Below are 22,103 nucleotides of genomic sequence, written 5' to 3'. Positions count from 1 at the left end.
GTTCAGAGAGGAAGTTCAGCAGCTCCCTGTTCTGATGACTTGCGACCCCCCATTGAGCTGCATTATGCTGGGGGCCGTGATGTCACAATTTCCCATAGTTCTGCAGCTTAGCCAGCTCTGTGCACGGCCAGGGAACCTCCCATGTGCAGCTTCAGCCAATCATAGAAGCCCCAGTTAGCTGAGCACGTGTCTTCATCTCCTCGGCAGGGAAGCATCTGACAGCCAGCTCAGTGTTTATAAGAGCAAGAACGATGTCCCAATGTCCCGAGAAGAAGCAGAGGGGGAGGGGGAGATCCCTGCTTTCCCCTGCACTGATCACAATCTGACAGCAGGTCAGTCTGAAAGAACGATGTCCTAAGAATAGAAGCAGGGGGAGGGGAAACACTGAGCCTGCTGTTAGTAAAGTGATCAGTCTCTAGGTCAGTGTAGCCCAACCAGGGTGCCTCCAGCTGTTGCAAAACTAAAACTCCCAGGCATGCTGGGAGTTGTAGTTTCACAACAGCTGGAGGCACCCTGGTTAGGAAGCACTAGTCTAGGCTGGGCTACTTCTATGATGAACTGAAAGGCATTATGGGAGACAGGAAGTCAGGGACCTCCATGAACCAGGAAGTACCGATCTTTCAGAGGGGATTGCAGGAGAAGGAAGAGAGTGAGATACATGAGGAGCAGATTGTCATAATGATGAGCTGATGCACTTTCACATGATAGAAAAAAAAATTTGTGACTTGGTCCATGATACTTCTTCTTTAAGGACCAGACCAATTTTATTTTTGCATTTTCGTTTTTTTCCTCCTTGCCTTCTAAAAATCATAACTCTCTTATATTTCCATCCACAAACCCATATTAGGGCTTGTTTTTCGCGTCACCAATTGTACTTTGTAAATACATCACTTATTTTACCATAAAATGTACGGCGCAACCAAACAAATATTATTTATGTGGGAAAATTGAAAAGAAAACCACAATTTAGCAAATTTTTGAAGGTTTTGATTTCACGCTGTACACTTTCCGGTAAAAATGACGTGTTCTTTATTCTGTGGGTCAATACGATTAAAATGATACCCATGTTATATGCTTTTCTATAATTGTACTGCTTAAAAAAAATCTCAAACCATATTAACAAAAAATTTATGTTTGAAATTGCCCTATTTTGACCACCTATAACTTTCTCATTTTTCCGTATATGGGGCGATATGAGGGCTTATTTTTTGCGCCATGATCTGTAGTTTTTTATAAGTACTACTTTTGCTTAGGTTTTACTTTTTATACATTTTTTATAAATTTTTTTGGGAATAAAATGTGACAAAAAAGCAGCAATTTTGGACTTTTTTTTTTTTACATTTACACCGTTCACTGTATGTGATAATTAACAATATATTTTAATAGTTCAGACTTCTACGCACGCGGCGATACCAAATATGTGTATTAATTTTGTCTTTACGCTTTTTGGGGGGTAAAATGGGAAAATTGGACGGGGGAGGGGATTTTTCAATTTTTTGTACTTTTTTATTTTACATTTTTTTACTTTTTTTTAAACACTTTTTATGTCCCCATAGGGGACAATTCATTGCAATCATTTGATTGCTAATACTGTTCAGTGATATGTATAGGACATAGCACCGATCAGTATTATCAGTGATCTTCTGCTCTTGTCTGCTCGATCTCAGACCAGAGCAGAAGACCCCGGGAGACGGCCGGAGCAAGGTGAGGGGACCTACGGCCGCCATGCTGAATGATCGGATCGCCGCGACAGGCTTTAGGGATATGTCATTTGATTTGTTGGGGGGGGAACAGGCTAGGTGGCAATTTTGACATATTATGTCTTTTTGGTTTTGTCCGTAATGTAGTACAAGTGAAAATTTTAATAAAAACATTCAAAAAGATATACAAAACTTGTCTTTTTGGCCCCTGTATGCATATCATCATGGAAGGCTACTTTCTTATGAATTTTGTCGATATTTAGCAAACTGAAAATTTACATTTTGAAAACCATAAAACAATGGATAAATAAGATGTAAAAATATAACAAATTAAAAGATATTATTTAATTTTTATTATTTATTTTAAGACTATATTTATTTATATTTTAAGACTACGTTTACTGGGTGTATTTTCCTAATCAGATATTCGCCATCCATTTTACTCCCTAGTGCAACTAATTTGTTGTGGGTTTGGACACCAGTTAGCCCCATTTAATCAGGTTAAGGGGTACTTCGGAGGGAAGAAAATGTTCTAATGACAATGATACATTTATAATAATAAATACACTTTTTTTTTATATACTGGAAAATTCACAGTGAATCAAGTCAACTATAGCATGCCAGGGTTAAAATAAAGTATATATCTCCTAAAATAAACATAAAAAGGAAATAATATGAAGGCAGACTTTTGCTATTACCTTAAAGGGGTTGTCATTCGGAATAGGTGAACTCAGCCTAAATCTCCACACAACTGATGTCACAACTGATGACAACATGCATCATTTGTCATCAGTTGTGAAGCAACTGCAGCATTCCTCTTTCCGGTGCCGTCCAGCGGGTCCAACCATCCGGCGTTTAAATTAAGACGCAGGATGATTGTGAACTGTCCTAATCAAATGAATGGGATCTGTTCTACCATCAGTTTCCTTCCAATGCACGAGGGAAATACTGCGGACAACTGATAGACAACATCACGTCACAGGCTGTAAATGCTGAGCTCCTTCCCCTTCTCCCCCCCCCCTCTTCCTTCTGTCTGCTCAGGACGAGACCAGTGATGTGAAGAGGGGAACTCGTATTACTCATTAGATTTTAAGGCAGCAGCCATTCTCAGACAATACAGCAGTGAACTTGTTCTGATGGAAACTACAGTAAATGATAAAGGCTTCCTTCTGCCTTTAGAATTTAACGATCAGTAATATGAGCTCAACCTCTTCACATCAATAGTCTTGTCCTGAGCAGACAGAAGGGGAGGAGAAGCAGAGACAGAGCTGGGATTTGAGAAAATGTGACAGGACATCACAGCTACAGGTGAGACAGCTGAGTTGATATGGAGGGATCTCTGCACTATGGCTAATAACATAATAGTAAGTTGCTTTATTATGCTTTTTGACACCATACACAGGTTGTTTCTCAACCCCTAAATTATGCCTGATAGCCTGTTGCAGTGTTTCTCATACAGAGTGCCTTCAGCTGATGCAAAGCTACAACTCCCAGCATGCCCAGACATCCTTCGGTTGTCTGTGCATGCTGGGAGCTGTAGTTTTGCAACAGCTATAAGCACCCTGGTTGGGAAAAAACTGCCCTAATGTGTTTGTTCGCAAGTATATAAAATCTCGATCTTATTATGGTTATTACTACAACTAACACACAGCAATGCCATCCAACGGGAGACACCACCCCCAGACCCTTCATATCAATGTGGCACTCCCTCATAATTTCCTTGAAGACCATTCAGTCTTCTACTTCAAAAGTAAAATACACTTATGAAGTCAGAGTACCTGCAGAAAATGCCACCTAATAAATAAAATGCAATGTTATTTACTCAAGGAAATGATGGAAAATTATTACTCAGCCTTTGGAAAATAACATTTAGATTCTGGTGATTTATGATCCCTCCCTGAACGTCCCTTCTGAAGCCATTTTTTTTTCTCTTCTCGGGTGAAGTACTGTACTGTGGTGAATTAGGTTTTGAAAGGAACCTTTTCAAGAGAAGTTTTTTTTTTTTTTTCGACAAACATTAAACTGGTGGCGGCCTAATCCATGCTCCAAACAGATTTTGTCGAATGGCCTCTTCAGCGTTTCTTTCTTTTGCAGCCATAATTAACATGACCTCCCATTAATCAGGGCTGGGGCAATGGCAATGTGCGCCCATGTGGGAGGGAAGGGTCATACCTCATTAGCCGTGCCATGGATTTCCATCGCTCTGCTCGGATTAAGGGATACGGTGGAAATATACAGTACTTGGCTTTCGTGATCAGAGAAACACAACTTAGGGCTTTATCTCGAAAGGCTGAGTGATAGTTTACGTGTTAGAGGGCTATTTGTCCCAAGATACGAAGGGAGGAACAAGAGGTAGATGACCACTTGGTTTTGCATTGACCAATGCAAACGAACTATTAATGAGTATGGCCATCTCATAATATTTTAGCATATGGCGAGTATCGGTATATACTATCACTTTAGGATTTCAGAAGTCAAACACACAACCATTCTGAGAATGAAGGCCATCTGCATTCATGTAATTGAAAAATGTTCACTGCTTAATGTCCCCTTAACGAGATCTTCACCTAACACCTGCTATCTCTGAAATGGCTGCTGAAGCTATAGTGAGTGGCTTTAATAGTGGCTCCTGATTGGCTGTGAAATCTGTTTGAATGGCATTATGGGATTCTCTGAGGCCATGCGATCCTTCCTCCTTCTCTTTTCTGCCATGTGACTGACTTGGTTCAGAAGAACCTGCTAACGTTGCCCAAATGGAAGAAAGAAGAAAGCATCAAATGACCTCAGGGAATCTCATAATGCCTTTCAAACAGCAACTATAAAAGGCTATGGACGTAGCTTCAGCAGCCATGTTAGAGATGGCAGGTGTTAGATGAAGATCTCTGTGAGGGACACTAACCATTGAACAACACAAATAGGAATAGGACCACACATATATAATTATTGTAGTAAAGCAGCAGAGAATGTTTTTCATCTGTCCTGTCAGTGCAAAATCTGTTTAGTAAAAGTTAAGTGTACCAGTTTTATTTTTAGTTTTACACAAATTGGGTTTTGCGTCACTTTGTGCACTTTCTAGAATGTCAATCCTATTGCCACATCCTAAAATTTGAATAATTTTTCACAGCTTGTAAAAGGCACTTTCAGACACAAAAATGTTTGCTACTCCAAAAAGGATAATTTTTGTATCACTTGGAAAAAGCCATTGCCTAATTCAATACCTCTGTGTGCATATAAATACCAGCAGGCATCTGCCTAAAAAAATAATTATTATTTTTGGACAATACCACACACAGCCTAAGTGTGCAGAGGATTTCCTGTATACAGCTTGTGTTGTACAGTAAAATCGCCCTAAGCAGACACCTCCCAATATTTCCTGGCATAGTCCCATAAGACTTAACGTATGTGCACACACCCACACAGACACGTTAACTTCCTAATAGTGGACAACTAGGCTTATCTGCAGACCCTACCAAGCCCTACCTTGTGCCTTACTACGATAAATTGGACTTGCCCGCATGTGGAAATGGAATAGGGGAGAATGGCAGATGGCCACCATGTTAGAGAGAGGAGAGGGGATGCAGTAAGCATGGATCGGTAGGAAAGAGGGGAGGTGTGGGGGAAGGGAGGAGACTGTAAGCTCAGTGTACATGCAAATGCTGTGTTTCCCTAGCAGTAGTACTCGCACGGGCTAACCCCTAGTCGTCTCTTAATATTGTAATATTTAATGTATATACCTATATATTTAATTAATCTAGGATACCTCTGTATAGGACCTTATGCTATGCTATGGTTTAAGGACCTTTGGGTCATGTGATATACCCAGAGTTCCAGAGGTCAGGACTGACAGGTTTGGCTATCCAATGAGCTTTGTCCCACCCCCTTAATATATAAGGGGCTGCTGCCACTTAATTCGCTCTCTTTAGTTCCAGACTATCAGAGCAAGCACAACTAATATCTCATCATCAATTCAAGCTAGGCCTGAAGCCTTATCTTCCGCAGTCACTAAACCGTGAGTCATCCAGCTCAAAACTACTAAAATCCTGTGTGACTACTGCAACTCAATTATCTTCAAATCAGTAGCACAGTGGCTAGCAAACCAAAGCTCATTGTTCTCAGAAGTCCCAGCAAACCTGTGAGGAACCTGAACTACGGTACTCTATACAAAGACTGTTTTGTTACCTGCAGTTGCATAAAATATGCAGTAAAGTTGATTCCGGATTTCATCAATATCTGCCGTGGACATGCCTTTATTTTTCCCTACCGTTTGTGGGACGGTTGGCGGTAGGACCATTACCCTAAGGAAACCACATCCTGGCATCACAACAACAAAGGGTTAATACCAATACTCTACACTATTACCTGCATCACCCATTCACCACATATTCATCACAGCACTGCAACCATGTGAGGGCAGAAGTGATCCCCCAGCAGGCTTCAGTGATGTCATGCCTGCTGGGAAAAGCCCACTTTCTCCTGCTGGGAGATTGCACTTTGTGAGTAAGAAGAATGGTATGATACAGAGCTTTTAAAGCTCTTAATTTTTTTTCTAAGGACATGAGGGGTGTTAGGAGTATTAGGGAACATAGCCTGAGTTAGCTTAGAAAAGTTTATTTGGTGACAGTTACTATTTAAACAGTTTTTTTTTAAAGCCTTATTACATTGAAGAAGAATTATTTCTTTATAATATTGCTTTTTATCGTGTTTGATAGGTCATTACACTCTGGAGTGAGTACAGTATTCGGTCATTTAAAAAGACTTTTAAGCCTTTTTTTTCCCAATAGCCAACACCTCCCAGTAGTGGACACAATTACCCCCCCCCCCCCCCGTAAGTGTCCGCCATTGGGAGATTCTACTGTATTACTCTGCCCCTATGTATCATACATTAGACCTTATAACACGGTGCTAAGTCTCCAGTCTCGTCAACGCTCCATCCCATATGATACAGTCAGTTTAATATTCCTCTCTGTCTTCATGTCTTCCCTAATGAGGTCAGACAGACTGTTCTTAAGACGGCAGAACAGTTTAGAATAACTCGCTATTAATACGTCGTGTTATGCTCGCTTCTATTTTAATCAAAGACTTGGCCGCGGCACAAATACTCCAATGATCTGTTTAGTTCACAGAAAATAATTGTTTGTCTTATGTCCCGGGGAAAGACACGCACATTGCACTTGTGGGGTATGTTACTTGGTCAACAATAGTAATAAAAAGAATTCCCAGCGCTCATGAATCTTCAGAAAGCTTGTAGTTGATTTAGAAATCAAAAAGTAATACGGCAAAAGCAAGGTGCATTTTGGCACCTACAAACACCTTCTTCAAGTCTTCATTCAGGCAAGGAAGGTTTATTGTAGGAGCCGAAATGCGTCCAGCATTGGCTGTATCACATTTTGATAAGTGAAAAAACTACAAGTATCCTGAAAAAACCTAAGTGCTGGGAAATCTTTTTACTATTATTGGGGTCTGTTGGGCTGGGTTCACATATGTCCAGGGTCCGGCATAGTTTCCCTTTGGCGTGCACCGAAGGGAAACTGATGCTAGAACTGATCCCATTCATTTGAATGGGACAGTTCACAATCATCCAGTTTCTCAATTTGGTTGGGCACGCTGAAGGGCACCGGACAAGCGAACGCAGCTTGCTGCGTTCCCCTGTCCGGCGTCCAGAAACAATAGATGCCAGATGCCATACAACTGATGACAACTGATGCATGTTGTCATCAGTTATGGCATCAGTTGTGTCGAGATCTAGGCTGAGTTCACCTATGCCGGATGCCGGACAAATTTGAAACTAGCCTTACTGGGTTCTGGCAAGGAACCAAAAAAGTCTAGATGTTTTTGTTTTCACGCTGCATTAAGCTGAATCCCCCGGGAGCAGATAATAACTTCTTACCAGATTTTACATCACTTTTAATAGTAAAAGAAGGGTTCCCAACCTGTGTTCCTCCAGCTTTTGCAAACTACAACTCCCAACATGTCCGGACAGCTGAAGGCTGTCCTAGCATGCAGGGAGTTGTAGTTTGCAACAGAGAGGGGGTTATAGAAGAGCTTGCAGTGATTGGATGAAGAGACCCAGCACAGCACAGCAGACTCAGGGAGGTAGTGTATATACGATGAGTAAAGCGGGCTCAGTGTTTGCATCGTACACGCCTCTTCCTGAGCAGTGGATGTCAGAATAAGTGAGCAGCAGAATAGAGTGATTTGTGAGTCAAATGCAGAAGATAGACCCATAAAAAAGACATCTTAAGGCATCTGCATGACCTAGTGATAACATATAGAAGTATTATTTTTTTGATATGAAAGGTACGCTTTCAGTGCTGTACATTCCATTTTTTTGTTCTTCTTTTATCAACCAGCTGAACTGCAGTACCAGACCAAGCCCATAGACAGGTGTGGCGCTGTTCCTGAAACAATGCAGCCATGTTATTTCAAAACATGGACAACCTCTTTATTCCCAAAAGAAACAGTTAACCCACCAATTCAGCTCTGCTAAGTCTGTACATTTATATATAGCTCAGCGGATAGTTTACCCTTCAATTGTAAGACTGGAGATAAAGAGCAAATAAAAAGTCGCGGTGATTGATGTTGCGCTCGAATAGTGTTTGTGTTTACGACTCATTTCCAGCATCGCCATGGGCCCAGAAGACTCGTCCAACGACATATTAGTTAAAAATACTCAAGGAATAAATAACTAAAAAGTTTAATCCGAGAGAACTTTCAACTTCCCTTCGAAATGTTATGTTTACGTGTTTTTGGTCAATCGAAAAACAACACAAAAAATTCCTCAGCGTTAATTCCCTGACAGTGTTTGCAAAACGTTGATTTGATGTGAACCAGATTTGTAGGGCCCCGGTCTCCAGGAAGAGGACAATTCAGGGCCGGGATACAATTACGGCTGTGTGGACCTATTCTTACCAGTAAATAAACAGGATTTATCCTTTTTTTTGGCAAGTCGGAGGCTGCTGGGCTGCGTGTCGCAGTTTACCCCGTTGCTATATTTAGGCGAGCGGAGGGTTCATCTGTTGACTCTAAATATCATTAGCGCACTGTGTCGGGGAAGGAATGCTCGGGCCGATTCCTCGGAGGATACAAAAGTACAAAATGTCATGTGAGGGTCGATTATCTCATTAGCAGATTGAAGCGTCAAGGCCCCCGGGCTCCAGCTGATCTGTCACCCACAGCCCCGTGCACTACACCCATATGAAAGAGCATATACACATGAAAAGACCCGGACACCTCCGCAGAACACAACTATTCGCTGTGGGGGGAGATTTATCAAAACCTGTCCGGAGGAAAAGTTGCCCAGTTGCCCATAGCAACCAATCAGATCACTACTTTCACTTTTCACAGGCCTTTTCAAAAATGAAAGAAGCGATCTGATTGGTTGCTATGGGCAACTCAGCAACTTTTCCTCTGGACAGGTCTTGATAAATCTCCCCCACTGTGTCTGAATGGACTCCAAATCTTTGGTCAGTGAAGATGGCCGTCTTATTTATTTGCGGAGCAATATGGCTGTAAACAAATGTTATGTTATCCGAGAGTTTTTAGGGAAAACATCCTGAGGATAGTTTACTCATGTGCGATAGACGTGGTTCAGATCCTTGAGGCCATGACGGATCAGCAGAACATGGCTGAGCTGCAGTACCAGACACAGCCTGAATGCTGTTCAGCACTCATTCGAGGCACTGTCCCCTTTGTTCTGTGACTGGGGTACAGACCCACGACAATCACGTCACGTATAAACCTTACAGGGTTACTCTAGTGTTTAAAAATGTATCCTCTATCTACAGCAGTGTTGCCCAACCATGGTGCCTCCAGCTGTTGTTGCAAAACTACAAGTCTCAGCATGCCCGGACAGCCTTTGGCTGTCCGGGCATGCTGGGACTTTGTAGTTTTGCCACAGCAGGAGGAACCCTGGTTGGGAAACACTGATCTGCAGGATAGGGCATAAGTATCTGATAGCAGGGGGTCTGACCTCTGCAACATCACAATAGTTTCTAACCAGCTAGATGCCAGAGTCATTATTATCTGCAGCACCCAAGTGGTTGAATGGCCCAGGATTTGAGTTATCTCTGATCTCAGCTGATCCTGCTAGGTGTTAGCTGAGGCCGCTCTTCTGACAACATAATAGTATATTAAATTCAGGAAGGGGGTCAATGGATACTCCAGCCTTTACAAATGTGTTCCCTATCAACCTCTGGGACCATTGCGATTTGTATGCTGCATGGAGCGCAGGGTCGGCACTTGCTCCTTGAATGGGAGGGCCAGAGATACCCGAGTACAGCGTCCGTGTATCTCTGGCACTCCCCTAGAGAATGCATGAAGCGCATGCTGATCCTACGCTCCATGTAGAAGGGAGATTCAGGTCCCCATTCTGGAGATCATGGAGGGTTCCAGAGGTGAATAGGGCATACAATTTTAAACAGTGGTGAGCTTCTTTAACCCCTACCTCAATATAACATACTATCATGGTGTCTAAAGGGAATTTAGAGAGGTCTCTGACACCTACCAGGAATGGCTGAGATCAGAGATAACTCAGATCCTGAGCCATTCACCCACCTGGATGCTGCAGTTAATAGCGACTGTGGCATCTAGGTGGTTAGAAACTGGGTGGTGCCCCATTTATAATTTGATCAGCCCCCCCTTACAACACTATTGTGGGTTACTGAGCAGTTAAGTTGGCTAGCAGGGGGCCTTGTGAAGACCCCCAGATAGCAGCCCTATTCATTTAAATCCTGGACAACCTCTGAAAAGATTTTTATGCACCCTATTAAATGGGGACTTCAACTAGAGACCCTCCTCTATGAGCCTGGGCAGAGATACTCAGAATCACCAATTTCCCTGAGTTGCTGGCAAAACCTATATTTTCTTTTACACCAAAAGAAAAACCACGGCCAAGATATGTACCGTCACTGTGTCATACATATATAGCAACACCTAACACAAAACTCCAATCACTAAAGCATGCATTACGTATGTTTCGCAAAATGGCTTCCTCAGGGGGTGTGATGCCCCCTGAGGAAGCCATTTTGCGAAACATACGTAGGGGTAGGTGGTACTGTGCTCTGGACGACATACATGTTGGTTGGTGTTAGTTTGCTATGCCTGTTTTCATTCTTTCTTTTTTCCCACATCCATGTATTATATATGACCTAGTTGCTTTGTAAAGCCTATATTTTTTGTAAAGTTATTTTCCATATATTTTTAGGGGTTGAAATCATGTACCGGATTTGCCGAGCGCTCCGGTCTGTGCGGTGCCAACAGCTGTGGTGCAATGTGTGTGTGGGCACCATATATCTCTGTCACAACCTTCACATCAGCCCCAGCAGGTATTATATTAATAACAGATGTGGTCACATTACTTTCCTGACCAAACGCTATCTGGGTCACATTCATGGCTTGACTCCTTCCCTGACAGCTAGTGTTGGCTCAGATGGTTTTTCTTACAGGTTTCAATGTGTTTTAACATCTTTTAACATTTCATCATGTCCCGAATAACATTCCCCCTGTGCAAATAATTCTCCAGAAGATTATATATCCATGTAAATATGGCCGCCTCTGTTACTGTATAGCTATGAAAATAGGTGTCCTGCCATGAACATGTTTTATCTATCCACATAATAGGTAATAAATGTTAGATCAGTGGGGCTTCAGCCATGTGAGGCCCACCATCGATCGCTATTTGTTTCTGTAACTCTCATAGGGGCACCAATGAGGAGGGGCAATAGACAGGGTCCTCTGTTCTAGCAATTGGTGAAGATCTTAACAAACAATCACATGAAAAGGTGAAGAATGCAACGTAATAGAAAAAATTACAATTCAGGATTTGGCTAAAAACCCACATGTTGGTCACTTTATATAGTTTATGTCTTTGGGAAGATACTGTATATCAGGATGGCTGGGCCAGCGTTCCCATCTAGGCCATTGATGACTTTGCTGATCCCATAAGTATTTCTCTGAGGGAGTTTATCCTGCAGAGCTCCACAGAATTCCGAGCCCAGAATTAGAGCCTGAAATGTTATCTGTGATAGAGAAGACGCTCTGGTTCCATGAAGGGGTCAGTGACAAATGGTAAATATGGGATTGGGTTTCTTATATCAGAGGAAGAGCCGCTGTAGTGATGACAGTGAGGCGGCTCCTGTGTAATGAATGATAATCCCCTGGAACCTTACACCTTACCTGCTGTATACAGACTATATGAAGGTCACCGTCCACCTTCAGGGAACATTCACACATACAGGATCTCCTACAAACTTCAATGTAAACGGAATTGGACTCAGGAGCAAATCTGCAGCAAATCCTGTATGTGTAAATGCACCCTTACCTATCATCAGCATAATATGATATAATATCTATCTATCTATCTATACCACGGGTGTAGCGGTGTGAATGGTAGGATCAGATGGTATTAACCCCGGGGGCAAGATGTTGTTAACCCCTAGTGTTCGTGACGCCAGTGTGGTTTTAGGGTTCCAGAATACCACACGCCTGGTTCCTCTGCTAGTTGCTAGTAGTGAAATGAGAGTCCACAACCAGTTATGGTCAAACGGAGGCTTTACTGAGTATAAGACAGATGTAATTATCTTCACAGCTAAGGCCAGATTTCCCAGAGAGGTGGCCAGTACCCAGAAGGACCTTGCAGCTTGCTGGACCAATATACTTGTAATTAACTTGACTCAAGATTGGACTTGACTTGACTATATGCTGGACTTGACTAATTTCAGTGACAGCAGACATAGACTTGAGATTTACTGGAATGACTGCAGCTTTTGGGGTCTTCCAGATGCTGATCACTTGCACTGAGATCTGTGGTGTTAACTGTTCCTCAGCAAAGATCATAAGAGAAGAGAGTGAATTGTAATGGTCGCCCCTTTATATAGTGGGGGGCTGGAGTAAAGCCCATTGGTCAAGCTGGCATAAGTTAAGCTGGTGCTCTCTGGGAGAACATGTGACAACAAATCATTTGACTGCATAACATAACATGTGACAGACTTACACAGGTCCTTGAGGCCTCCCACAAGTCCTTTGTACTACCTATACATTAGGATACTGTCTAGGCATTAAAGTGATATACACAACATTCTCGAAACAAAAGGTGGAGACCTTGCAGGGGAGCCCCCAGGTCACTGAGGGACTCAACCTGACAGGGCCTAAGGGTAGTACAGGACCATGCCCTGTACTGGGACATCACATATATATTGTATATTATCTATATATTTAAATTGAAAGAAGAGCAGGACCTTCATAGTCAACATACACTTCAATGGTTAGTGCATACAGAGTCTGAATCTCTGCTTAGCGGCCGACAATTCATGCACAAAAAGAAAAAATCTCTCCGCTGCATTCCACAAATGGTAAATCAAACTGTGTTTATTCCAAAAGAAAAAGTTTCAACTGGCTCAACCCAGTCTCTCATTTTTTTCTTATGGAATGAACACAGTTTGATTCACTATTTTTGGAATGCAGCAGAAAGATTATTTATTGTTTTATTTTTTCATTCATTCATTCATCTATTTATTCAATTTATTTAACTATTTTCCTATCTACCGTATATACTCGAGTATAAGCCGACCCGAGTATAAGCCGAGACCCCTAATTTCAACCCAAAATCCCAGGAAAAGTTATTGACTCGAGTATAAGCCTAGGGTGGGAAATACCTCATCCCCCCCTGTCATCATCCAGACCCGTCATTAACATCCTCATCATCATCCCCTTGTCATCATCCCACACATCCCCCCTTCATCATCCCCTTATCATCCCACACATCCCCCCTTCATCATCCCCTTATCATCCCGCACATCCCCCCTTCATCATCCCCTTGTCATCATCCCCACCCCCCTTCATCATCCCCTTGTAATCATCCCACACCCCCCCTTCATCATCCCCACCCCCCTTCATCATCCCCACACCCCCCCCCTTCATCATCCTCTTCTCATCATTCGCCCTCAGTGGTCTTCAACCTGCGGACCTCCAGAGGTTTCAAAACTACAACTCCCAGCAAGCCCGGGCAGCCATCGGCTGTCCGGGCTTGCTGGGAGTTGTAGTTTTGAAACCTCCGGAGGTCCGCAGGTTGAAGACCACTGCGGCCTTCAACATCATCCAGCCCCCTCTCACCCCCTTTAGTTCTGAGTACTCACCTCCGCTCGGCGCTGGTCCGGTCCTGCAGGACTGTCCGGAGAGGAGGTGGTCCGGTGAGGAGGTGGTCCGGGCTGCTATCTTCACCGGGGGCGCCTCTTCTCCGCGCTTCCGGCCCGGAATAGAGGCGTTGCCTTGACAATGACGCAGAAGTACGTTGGCAATGAACGCACCTCTGCGTCGTTGTCACGGCAACGTGACTATTCTGAGGCCGGGCCCGAAGCGCTTAGAAGAGGCCTCCCCGGTGAAGATAGCAGCCCGGAACCACTATCCAACCGGACCACCTCCTCACCGGACAGCCCTGCAGGACTGGACCAGCGCCGAGCGGAGGTGAGTACTCAGAACTAAAGGGGGTGAGAGGGGGCTGGATGATGTTGAAGGCCGCAGTGGTCTTCAACCTGCGGACCTCCGGAGGTTTCAAAACTACAACTCCCAGCAAGCCCGGACAGCCGATGGCTTCCCGGGCTTGCTGGGAGTTGTAGTTTTGAAACCTCTGGAGGTCCGCAGGTTGAAGACCACTGCGGGTAAGCCGAGGGGGGTGTTTTCAGCACGAAAAATCGTGCTGAAAAACTCGGCTTATACTCGAGTATATACGGTATCTATGTAAAAGAACTCCAAGTGGAACAGCACAACCGCTCTGTTGAAGATAGTAGTTAGGTGCACTCCATCTCTCAGACTCCTGGTCGGGGAATCCCAAGTAGATCCATAGGAAAAAATAGCAGCACACAAAAAAGATAAAGTGCAAAAAACGTGGTGTTTATTCCATCATCTCACAACACACAATGCGACATTTCCGCAGCCTCTCGCTGCCTTTTTCAAGCTGCCTTTTGCATGCTTGAAAAAGAGGCTGCGGAAACGTCGCATTGTGTGTTGTGAGATGATGAAATAAACACCACATTTTTTTGCACTTTATTTTGTTTGTGTGCTGCTATTTTTTCCACACACACACACACCCTATCAATCTATCAATCTATCTATCTATCTTATATGCTTCTCATGCAGTCAAATCCTTTCTAAGCTATCTAGTGATGAACTGTAACATCACATTTACTATGTGTGGCCGTACAGTTCGTGGAAGATATAGTTGCATTAGGCGTCATGGTAAACGCTTTAGACTGAGCTTACGTTGGGGTCATTGACTGAGCTGTGAAAACTGGGATAGTCTGGATTAAGAAGAAGTGTTTATTAGAAGCAGAGCTGTGCTGCCTGCACCAGACGGGCCCCTGGGGCACTAATAACTTCTCGTCACTCGTTCTGCTGGTGACCTCTGCCCCTTATCACTTCCTTTGTTTCCCCATCAGTCACTTTGTTGGTTTTGATGGGTCTAGATTATCCCTACACCAAGAACAATACCTCACAGAGTGCTGGAAGGATATGACATGTAGCAATTATTCTGGATATGCTTACTATCTGAGCAGCGTCAGCATCCTATATGTGCACCACTTATTAATAGCAGAACAAAAACTGATGGTTACTCTGTGTGAATGGGTAAATGATGGAAGCATATTGCAAAAAATGTGAACAACTTAATAGACTTCCTTATGCCACTTCACGGCGGCATATGGCCGGCATACACTTCCACCAGTGTTCTGCGACTAAAAATTGCATATGTCTGTAATAAATTCTTCACATTTTACAACTTTTTCAATCTGTGGAGGTAAAAATATTCCAAAACAAATAAACTTGACAGCTATTAACCATGTTAAAGACAATGATACATCTTTACAGAAAATAATCAAATGTTTTCACTTAAAGGGGTACTCCGCTGCTCAGCATTTGGAACAAACTGTCCCGAACGCTGGAGTCAGTGCCGGGAGCTTGTGACATCATAGCCCCGCCCCTTTATGATGTCACGTCCGCCCCCTCAATGCAAATCTATGGGAGGGGGCGTGACAGCCGTCATGCCCCCTCCCATAGACTTGAATTGAGGGGGCGAGACGTGACATCATGATGGGGCGGGGCTATGACGTCACAAGCTTCCGGCTCCAGCGTTCAGAACAGTTTGTTCCAAACGTTGAGCAGCGGAGTACCCCTTTAAATAAAGAAAACAAGAAGACAGGGGTCAACCCAAGCAAAGGTGCCTGTGCACTGTCCCTGGTATTGCATACCTTATAGTGCACAAACATCAGCAATGTAGCTTTGTTCTATCTTTCCACAGGTTCTAAATGCAAGTTGTAGATAGTGTTGTTCGCAAATATTCGCAATTCTAATTTTATTCGCGAATATCGCATATTCGCGAATTCGCGAATATAGCGCTATAAATTCGTAATTACGAATATTCTTTTTTTTTATTTTTCTTTTTTTTTATTTTTTTCACAGTACACATCACAGTGATCATCCCTCTCTGCTTCCAGCTTATGTGGTGTAAGAAGGCTCTAATACTACTGTGTGAGACCGGCGTGCAACTTTTCGCATATGCGAAAATTGGCATATGCTAATGTTCGCATATACGAAAATTTGCATATGCTAATATTCGCATATTTGAAGTTTCGCGTATGCTAATTTTTAAATATGCGAATTTTCGCACGTTAATTTTTCGCACGGGCGAATATTCGCATATGCGAAAATAAAACGAGAATATTACGAATACGCGAATATTCGTCCATATATTCGCGAATATTCGCGAATTCGAATATGGCCTATGCCGCTCAACACTAGTTGTAGGTAGTGAGCCCATAAGATATATCATAAAACATGTGGCCCCTGAACTGGCAATACACATATGGTGTCTGTCAGATGGAGTGGAAGTAAGATACAGTAAGACTCCTCTGATGACCACTAATCGCTCTGGAAAGGATTCAGCAGTTGAAATTCAACAAGGCCAATCCTCCTATTCCCCAACATCAACTATTGGCTAAGAACCGGAAGGCCCCCGTGGGCATTAAATGGTTGACCTTTTCTCCTGAATTTGGCACGTTTGGCCAACACAAAGCTAATTAATATGAGGGCCTTATGGATGAGCCCTAAGGAAACTCTAGTACCTAAAGGTTTTGATACACTAACATGAGTTGACCATGGCATTGGTTATATGAAGCTGAAAAAAGAGGACTCACATGCTGGGACCTATTACTTTTTGGATTATTCTACTCCTTGACCATGTGACTTGAGACATTTTAAACAAGTCAAGAATTTTTTGTTTGAAAATGTTCTTCAAGTCATAAAAGGCCCCCACTGTAAGGCAGTCATTTCTAGTGTGGATGGTCCATGGTCAATGAGATAAATATTTGTTATAGACCAATAGCCTTCATTTGTATACATTTTTTTGGGCCTAATGTTTACTTTCGGTAATTGGTTTACACAAGTTAATTTTCCAGCACTCGGATCTTGAAGATCAAGTTTTCTTTATTAATTATGGTGTCTTAACTTATCACAAGCACCTCCAGACCTCTCCATGTTCCATCTATCTTCACTAAACATAGCAGCACACAGCTCATTAGATCTAGTTACATGTGACTGCTGTGGGCTTTGGGCTGTCTAGTGGCAAAAGCCACCACTTACCAAACCGCTGGCATGTAAATTAAAGCCTATTCATCATATCCTCAAACTCCTCAAAGCCCCAAACTAACCTTAAATGAATACCAGCTACTTTATTCCCAAATATTTATTGCTTCTAAACCGGCGTATAAAGAAACCACACACTGAAAAAGAGAGGGAGATCAGTAGTCTGAACAAGCTGTGTTTGTGGAGACGGAGTAGTGTAGATTAACTAAGGTCAGAGAATGACGTCCCCACACCTTCTCCATCAGCAGTTCTATCACGTAAGGGGCAAGGCTGTCACTGCCCGAGAGTGTCTGGCATGCAAGTGGGATTTTAGAAAGCCATAGCGAACATGAAAAGGCAACACAGAGTCCGGAGCGGTAGATACAGCTGTAAAATTATTATTCTGTTTTGTTGAACCAGTTATGGTCTTAAAGGGGTAGTCCATGATTTTTTATTTTTTTTATTTCACTGTAAAGTTAGTGTAGTTCATAATAAAGTGTCTGTACCTGTATTTGATGGCCAGTCTCACACTTCTTATATGATCTTTGCCCAAATGTTCATTTTAAGCAGCATATAGAATGAGCGTCTTCTCAGCTTTTTCCAGGTTGTGGCCCAAGACATTACATCACTAGTCAGGTATTGAAAGGAAGAATGTCTGTGCTTTAATGGGTGGAGCAACCGCTGGTTGGGAGGGAGATCATTCTCCACAGGGCTACAGGTAATTGTAGTTTTAACCACAGCACAGCATGGAAAGGAGCTCAGGTGTGCTTCAATGGGTGGGGTGACTGATGTGTGGGAGGGAGAAAAGTAACTCAAACTTACAAACAAGTCATTTTGGGACTTGTAGTTGGGGGAAGGAACTCCAACAGAAAATGTATTTCACAATAAGAGAGCAGCAGCATTATGATGGACTCACAACACAGTCATTTAGCCCCAAGACAGGCACGGATCATTCCTACGCATGTCCATTACTGTCTGGCAGGTACGTACTAAAATCACCTTATTGTGAATAACCAATTTCATTTCTACTTCCCATACGTTGAATGGACCACCTAGTGATCCACCTGGATATTAGTAATGCTGTACGTGGTGAACACATGGGCCGGCATCGATAAAGCCCCTCTTATACCGACCTTTGATTTCTTATATATTATCTGATTATATGTAACTTTAACAGCCCTCCAAGATAGAGGATAGCAACATACAAGTGTTAATATACGTAAATACTATAAAGACACTCTCTGTTCTATCCTGGGCTTCCATAAGATCAAATATTAACAGCTTCGAAAATACAGAAAAGTCATTCTTTTCTCTCTATATGTGAGATTTTGGACAGCACTGAAAATTTTGCACGCTACAAATTAGCAGCGGTTCCCTTTAATATCTCCCCGGAGAATTTATTTACTGGATATAAAATATTCGCTGTGTGACATCAGTGGAATAAAAAAAAAAAAAAAAAAAAGATATGAAGTCTTTGGTGTGAAGTGGGAATATTTATCTTGCTTGGGAGATTGGGTTTCATTTTTCAGAACATTTCTTTCAGCTTGTAAATATACGCCATGCGATTTGTTATATACACTGGTTTTGTTGTACAAACATAGAATTTGACAGCAATTCAGAGCGGCTCGGCCCACCTAGTCTGCTGCACCCCCCACAACCATTCTATAAAACCTTACAGCAATCCCAGCTCCTGTGTGCACAACCTCCAGTGGGGCTTTCATTTTTTTCTTTTTCTTTTTTAAACTGTTATTTTTTTTTATTTTTTATTAAGATTTGTTTTGTACTTAACCCTTTTGCAATTTGTTATGGGATCAAAAAAAAAATTAAAAAAAAATATATAAGGATAATTTTATAATTAAAAAAAAATTCTTTAAAAAGAAAAAACAAAAAATTGTCATGAACATAAGTATTCAGACCCTTTGCCATGATGATCTTTCTACACCTGGATTAGAGTCACCTGTGGTAAATTCAGCTGATCGGACATAACATGGAAAGACACAGCCATGTCTATATAAGGTCTCACAGCTGACAGTGCATATCAGAGCAAAAACCAAGCCATGAGGAGGAAACAACTGTCTGTACAGCTCAAAGATAGGATTGTGTGGAGCCATAGATCTGAAAAAGGGGGGGGGGGGGAACATTTCTGCTGCACTGAAGAGCTCTTCAGTGCAGCAGAAATGTTTTTTCCCCTTTTTCAGATCTGTGGCTCCACACAATCCTAGTGGTCTCCATAATCCTTAAATGGAAGGATTTTAGGACAACCAGGAATCTTCCTAAAGCTAGTGGCCCCACCAATCTAAGTAATCGGTGGAGAAGGGCCTTGGTAAGAGAGATGACCAAGAACCCAACTGTCAGATGGGCAGAGCTCCAAAGAAACTTTCAGAAGGTCAACCATCACTGTAGCCAAAAATAATCCTCTCCTCAGTAAATGACAAATGTAAGTCTGTCTGGAGTTTGCAAAAACCAACCTAAAGGACTCTCATACTGAGAGAAACAAGATTCTCTGGTTTGATGAAACCAAGATACAACTTTTTGGCCTCAATTTTAAACATCATGTCTGGAGGAAAACAAGGCACTGCCCATCACCTGCCCAATACCCTTCCTACAGTGAAGCATGGTGGGGGCAGCATCATGATGTGGGGTGTTTTTTAGTGACTGGGATAGGGAGACTGGTCATAGTTGTGGGAAAGCTGAATAGAGCAAAGTTTACATATATTAAGTGAAACCTGATCCAGAGCGCTCTGGACCTTAAACTGGGCAGAAGGTTCACCTACAACAAGACCCTAAGCACACAGCAAAGACAACACAGGAGCCGCTTAGGGAGAACTCTGTGAATGTTTTGGAGCGGCCCAGCCAGAACCCAGTTGAAAATCTCTGTAGAGACCTAAAAACGGCTTCCACCAATGGTCCCCACCCAACCTGACAGAGCTTGAGAGGATCTGCGTCCTGTGGTTGAATCTACAATTCCCTGCAGCCCTGTGGAGAATGATCTCCCTCTTACCCAGCGGTCACTTCACCCACTGAAGCACTGTCATGCTCCCTTTCAACAGCTGACTAGTGATGTAATATCTCGGGCCACACTGCAACCTGGGAACCCTTATATTGTTTGCTAAAAATAAACATCAGGGCAAATATCACATAAGAATTGCGAGACCAGACATCAAACACAGGTACAGACACTACATTATTAACTACACTAGCGTTTCAGCCCCTGTAGCACAGTCAAATAAACAAAACAAAAAAAACTCTGGAATAACCCTCTAAAGAAGAAATAAGAAATACAATAGAATAATTTTTAATGTAATGTTGCGTGATATATTATGCAGCATTCATACTGAATTTCTAGCAATGCATCCCAGTTTTATCTACAGAGATAAGTGCATTACAGTAAGATTGCATGGATAGTCAGGCAGCAGCTTTGTTTCATTACAGATAGACTTGGCTCGTGCTGGAGACTATAGCGCGGCGCGAGAGTCGTCGGCCCCTGGATTGTGGGAAGGATGTCCACAAATATCCCACTGAGCGAAAATCAGAAAAGGTTTGACTTTAATGGGCTGTTTATGGAGTGACGCTGCGATAAGCACTTGGTATAAGTGTTCAGCACAGGGCACCCAGCACTCCCTAACAATACCGCTATTGTGTTACCATGTATTAAAGTCACCTCCAATAAACACAGTATCCTGATCCTCTTACACAGCCTGTCAGCTGCCTATAAAATAATCGCTGATAGGAAAACCAAACCATCAGGGCCAAGACAAGCCGGGCCCATAGGAAAGAAAAGAATGGTCTATGTTCTGTACAATAACATTCTCAACTATTTTTATATATTATTATTACTACAACTACTATTACAACTAATACTCATACTTATTATTATTATTATTATTATTATTATTATTATTAACTACTACTACAACACCAACTACTACTACTTCTACTACTACTACTATTATTATTATTATTATTATTATTATTATCAATAATAATAATAATAATAATAATAATAATATTACTACTACTACAACACCAACTACTACTACTTCTACTACTATTATTATTATTATTATTATTATTAATAATAATAATAATAATAATACTCCTACAACACCAACTACTACTACTTGTAGTATTTTTATTGTTGTTCTTAATATTATCAGTAATAATAATAATATAAAGCAGTGTTTCCCAACCAGTGTGCCTCCAGGCACACTGGTTGGGAAACACTGCTTTAGGGTGCGTCCACACGTACAGGATCCTGAGCAGATTTGATGCGCAGGATTTGTAACTGCAGATTAGAAGTTGTGCTCAGTCATTTAGTTTACATTGAAATCTGCAGAAGAAAATCCTGTGCATCAAATACTGCGCATCAAATCTGCGTTCTTGTGAACGTACCCTTAAAGTGAAGGTGTCACTAGAGAATGACCTATTATTTTTTATTACTTTTTTATATTTTGTAAGAATTATTGGTGATGTTTTTTCTAATTTTCCATTGTCCTATGTATGTTATATATGAATCCTGAAATACAGAAATTTCTATTCGGACCATTAGGCCAAAAACTAAGCTGAAACTTTCTGTTCTGTATAGATCACTTCCCACCGGAGGTGCACGCAATAGTTGTTGCTTACAGATCAGCCCCATCTCCCTGTACAATAACTACTATTACTACAATTCAAAAACTACTACTACTATTAAAGGGGTTCTCCACCGAAAGGTGATTTTAGTACTTACCTGGCAGACAGTAATGGACATGCTTAGGAAGGATCTGCGCTTGTCTTGGGGCTAAATGGCTATGT

At 42.1% G+C, this 22,103-nt stretch overlaps 1 protein-coding gene and 1 long non-coding RNA gene across 3 annotated transcripts in view; one reads left to right on the top strand and one right to left on the bottom strand.

Annotated features, from left to right (window-relative positions):
• The window catches only part of TRABD2B (TraB domain containing 2B), a 284,981-nt gene that overhangs the window by 187,497 nt on the left and 75,381 nt on the right, over positions 1-22,103 (bottom strand). The gene's annotated exons all lie outside the window — the stretch shown is intronic.
• The window catches only part of LOC130283246 (uncharacterized), a 47,152-nt gene continuing 34,148 nt past the window's right edge, over positions 9,100-22,103 (top strand). For both annotated transcript variants that reach the window (XR_008846612.1, XR_008846613.1), the window contains exons 1-2: positions 9,100-9,163; positions 10,903-11,023. This is a non-coding gene — a long non-coding RNA (uncharacterized LOC130283246). The remainder of the gene's footprint in view (positions 9,164-10,902; positions 11,024-22,103) is intronic.

Source organism: Hyla sarda, chromosome 7, assembly GCF_029499605.1.
Source record: "Hyla sarda isolate aHylSar1 chromosome 7, aHylSar1.hap1, whole genome shotgun sequence".
Classification (NCBI taxonomy): domain Eukaryota; kingdom Metazoa; phylum Chordata; class Amphibia; order Anura; family Hylidae; genus Hyla; species Hyla sarda.
This window is presented reverse-complemented; position numbering and strand designations above follow the sequence as displayed.